At 33.7% G+C, this 5,000-nt stretch overlaps 1 protein-coding gene across 1 annotated transcript in view; it reads right to left on the reverse strand.

Moving 5' to 3' along the window:
* Window positions 1-5,000, reverse strand: part of LOC106875350 (uncharacterized) — a 34,662-nt gene that overhangs the window by 10,380 nt on the left and 19,282 nt on the right. The window lies entirely within an intron of this gene.

Raw genomic sequence — 5,000 nt, forward strand, 5'->3', positions numbered from 1 at the left:
GGGATTTCTACCTCTGTCAACACTAGTTTAACGAGTACATTTGTTAATTTTATTAAAAATAGTTAAAAATGAAGATATATCATATTGCAAGTTATTAATATTCTCCAATTCACCTTCCATTAAGCGAACTATTTCGTAGGGCCAGTACTGAAAGTATCTTTCTCGAATATTCTTCAAGAATCCTAACCCAATGACTAGAATTTTAGCTGTAGACATTAAGTACGTTAAGCTAAGCCATAAGATGTATAAACGGTTTTTAAAATCTAGTATGATGCTCGCTACAATGTTTTTCAAGATCAGCCATCTTCACTGTTATATTACTGGCCATGAAATTTCCTTTTATTTTTGAAGGAAAAGAGCTTAAAAATATCAATTGAGAATGGCAAGAGTTAATTTTGTTAATACAAATACAAGCACTTATATACTAATCGAAAAAAAAAAAAAATCCCCCCAAAAAACCGACGTTGCCTGCAGTAAGAACTAAGTCGATTAACATAGAAGTGAATCAACAGTTGCATAGTGATAAAATTTCTCTAGGAAGTATTCATTCCCATAAAAAAAAAAACTGTGAACTAACTCTAAGAGTTTCGGACTCGGCACACCCTGTATGCGTATATATATATATATATATATATATATATATATATATATATATATATATATATATATATAATTATGTATGTATGTATGTATGTATGTTTAAAGTTTCTTACGATTTTATTGTTTTAAACATTGAAAATTATAATAGTCTACAAAGTAAAATATCTTCAAAAGTTGCGATATTTATTTTTCCTTCTCTCCCTAACATTTTTATTTTTGAATTGATTTTTTCTTTCTTTTTCAGAATTATGTTTTAGACTGTTGTAATTTTAGTTTTGATCACGTGACTTTGATTTTCTCGATTGCCGTTATTTGCCTGTAGTGCAACTGCACAGAGTTCTGTTCTGTTTACGGCACGACGTGTTCAGTGTTAGTTTTTAAGTTAGTCGAGACCGTAGCAACTCTCTGCATAAAACTGTTATTGCGCTGAAGTTTAGTTTTGCTTACAGTTTAACAATCTTTGTATTATAGATTACTGTATATTTAGTTGATTAAACCCTTTTAAACTTAGATATTCCAGTTTGGGTTTATTACATAGATATAGGAGCATGTGATTCTAAAATAATAGTAGGATTTAGTGTAAAGATTATGAATTTTGGAGTTGGGTAATGTTTAGGGTTTAGAATTTAGAGTTAGAGTTTAGGGTTAGGACTCAGGTTAAGAGTTAAACAGGAAAACAAGTTTCAAGACATTCGATTTTCAAATATTGTCTTTTAATTAATTTTGCAGAATCCTGATCTGCTGTCGGAAAAAAAAACAAAAAAAAAAAACATATGTGGGTTACTTTGATATTTTGTCAAATGTTTGTCCTGTGTCTTTTAACATTATACATCTATGAGAGATGTTTTCTCGGGATGAATAACGAAATTTAGCAGGTTTTCAAAGATATATCTACTTTATGTATGATATACTGATTGTAATTTTGAACACAATTTTGATTGCAATCAGTGGCAGCTGATTCTCTCTTAGTATGAGGTTTCAGTGGGTACTTGCCACTGACGAATTCAAAGAAGCAGAAATACATACTTAGCAATGCCACCGCTGAACGATTGCCATCTGTTGATTTATTTTTGTGTTTTTCCCTATTTTTTTTAAACACTATACAGTAAAAAGAAAAAGTTTCTTGAATTGAATACCACAGATTAATTGAGGTTCAAAGCTGTATCTGCTTTAAATATGATATATAGATTGCTATTCCGAACAAATACTGTTTCTGTCGTTTATAACGAATACACACACACACACACACACACACACACACACACACACACACACACACACACACACATACACACACACACACACACACGCATACACACATACAGACACACATACACAAGCACACACATACACACACAAACACGCACTCACACACACATATAAACAATGGGCAGAAAATATGTATGAAATGTGAAAAATCGGTGTGTGTTTGTTTGTGGCGTTGTTAGCTAACTCCTCCTAGATTGTTTTATTGATTTTGATGAAACTTGACACTTGAGCAGAACTCATTCTGGAAATCTCGTGACAGTTAGATTGTTGAAAAAATCGATAATACGGCCCCATATATATACTTCATATAACTAATTTTTTTAAACACCCTAGGGAAATAGCCCATAGCACCTGCATTTACTGTTGTTAGTTTTTAGCAAAGCGATCAATATTTGATTCTCACGATCAGCGGACCTAATTCTGCATTTCAGTACTTACAGTTTTCAACTGCTAAACCTTATTATTGCACTTTCTTGATGCATGTACACTTTCAATGCCCATAACTCCGATAATTCTGCATTTTTCCTGTTAAAACTTTTCTATGACAGCACATAAATTTTTGATTCCAGAACGTATTTAATAAGTGTGTTCCAATACAATAAACTCATACTTTGAATGCTTAAAATTCTTAAAAAATGAAACCAAACTTCCACACCACATTCAGTTGGGACACTCTGTATCACTTATATTTATTTTACAAGTCATAATATTAATTGCTTATTTACAGTTCATACATTTTCATGAAACTAATTGAGCCATCGAATTTAGAAATCTTTTACAAGTTTCATTGTTTATGTTCGATTACTTTGAATATTGTTTTTTTGTGTGTCCTATTTCTAATTTTTGCAGGCAATATCACTTTTATACTTTATTTGACACGTGAGTAGAACTCATGTCTGGAAACCACGTGACATAGATTATTGAAAAATAGGGCCCCTCCAATGGATCCTTCTATCTACTACATATTATTAATATTTTACTTAAACAACACAAGGGCAATAACCCATACCACCTGCAGTTTTTAGTGAAGCGATCTATATTTGATTCTCATGATCAGCCGACCTAATTCTGCATTTCACTACTCAGTTTTGAACTGCTAAACATTACTATTGCACTTCCTTGATTTGAATGTTAAACCTTAAAGACTTCATTCATACATTTCTATACATACATTTCTATACATACATTTCTATACATACATACTTCTTTGAATGCGCATTACTCCGATAATTCTGCATTTTCACAGTTACACTTTTTCCATGACAGTGGATAATTTTTTATTCTACAACGTATTTGTACTGGTTTCATGCAGGCATAGAATGGATTCGATCCTCGATTGCCAAATTTCACTTAACACTTCAACAGCGCTTTTCTCACGGAAAAACAATAGTTTTTCTGTGAATGACAGCAATTACACATTTCCCAGATGCCTTCGCTAAGCAGAATAATATCTTTGCCACTTGACCCTTCTAACCTCTTCTAGGCCACCAGGGGCTGGAATGGAGATAACAGACCTCCAACGAAATCATTTGTTCTCAACAATATGTCTATCCTTCTGGCTGCTTTTCAATAGTTATAAAAACAAGAACTCCATAAGCTAAAGGCAGTTACTGAGAGCGACCATCAGTGAGTGTGAACATTATTATTGCACTTTCTTCATTTCATTCTTAAACAGTTAACACTTCATTCACATATTTATATACATAAATACTACATTTATATATTACCTTCAATAAATTAGCCTTCATAAAGTTCACCTTTAAAATGCCACGACGAGTCAGAGTACTTTCTCGCCAACCTCGGAAAACCTCTCGCGCCAACGTCCAACGATCTCTCCCTCCTCTAGCTGACAGTTTTTTGTACTTCTTCGCGACGGAAAATACACGGCAGTTATAACGAACTTGCTTTCTTATAGCAGAGTAATAAGGCGTTTCAATAGAACATCTTTACCCCCGGGAGTCACCGGGTACACCAGATAGTATATGTATATATATATATATATATATACGGAGCAAATTATTCACGAAAAAATAATTTACGAAAATATCATTAATATATATATATATATATACGGAGCAAATAATTCACGAGAAAGAATAATTCAGCTTGCTCGTGAAATTAATGTGCAAGTGGCTGAGCACACCATAGACACGTGTACTCTCAACGTAGTTCTCAGGGTGATTCAGCTTGACACACAATGCGACAAAGCTGATCTTTCGAAGTACAGGTGCTGCACATTTTTCCCAACTGAGTGGACTGGAGGAACGTGAAATGAAGTGTCTTGCTCAAGGACACAGCGCGTTGCCAGGAATTGAACTCATGACCTTACGATCCTGAGCCGAATACCCTAACCAATAAAACATGCGCTTTCACACACACACACGCACACACACTCGCACACACGCGCGCGTATATATATATGAATATATCGCATAGGCACATAGAAACACACACATTTAAGAACATATATACATACACAGACACACATACATTCATATACATAAATGTATACATCTATAGCGGAAGAGAAGCCTGCACACGTACATGTATCGCTTGTATTCACAGAAACAAAAACATATTTATTTACAATATTTTAGAGTTTGTCGAACTTAAATAAGTTCACTTCTTTTAATTCAGCCATTTGGAACATATTTCAGTTTATATCTATCTATCTATCTATCTATCTATCTATCTATCTATCTATCTATCTATCCGTCTGTCTGTCTGTCTGTCTGTCTGTCTGCCTGTATGTCTGTCTGTATATGCTCTGGAAACAACTCACCTGAAGACATACCAGCACACAGCTATTGTTGGATCATATTAATGCAAGAATATGCATAATAAGTGAAACTCAAAAATTACCAGCTTATACTAATGCACAGAAACAATTCTAGTAATTTGGATTAAAGCCTGTTCATTCTATTTTTTTATATCATAATTGTTTGTTTGCATTCTGTGGATATCAACGGATTTCCTCGTGTATATCTAGTAAAAGGAGGATTCCTGCTGAATGATAGCATATGGCAGCCGATATCTTTAGAGGAGCATTGTAAAGGACGCTCCACGGTTATTTCCCAGATGATACACACACACATATAGACACATACATTTGTAGACTATTTGTAGACTTA

The sequence above is a fragment of the Octopus bimaculoides genome, chromosome 1 (genome assembly GCF_046866305.1).
Source record: "Octopus bimaculoides isolate indiv1 chromosome 1, ASM4686630v1, whole genome shotgun sequence".
In the NCBI taxonomy this organism is placed as follows: domain Eukaryota; kingdom Metazoa; phylum Mollusca; class Cephalopoda; order Octopoda; family Octopodidae; genus Octopus; species Octopus bimaculoides.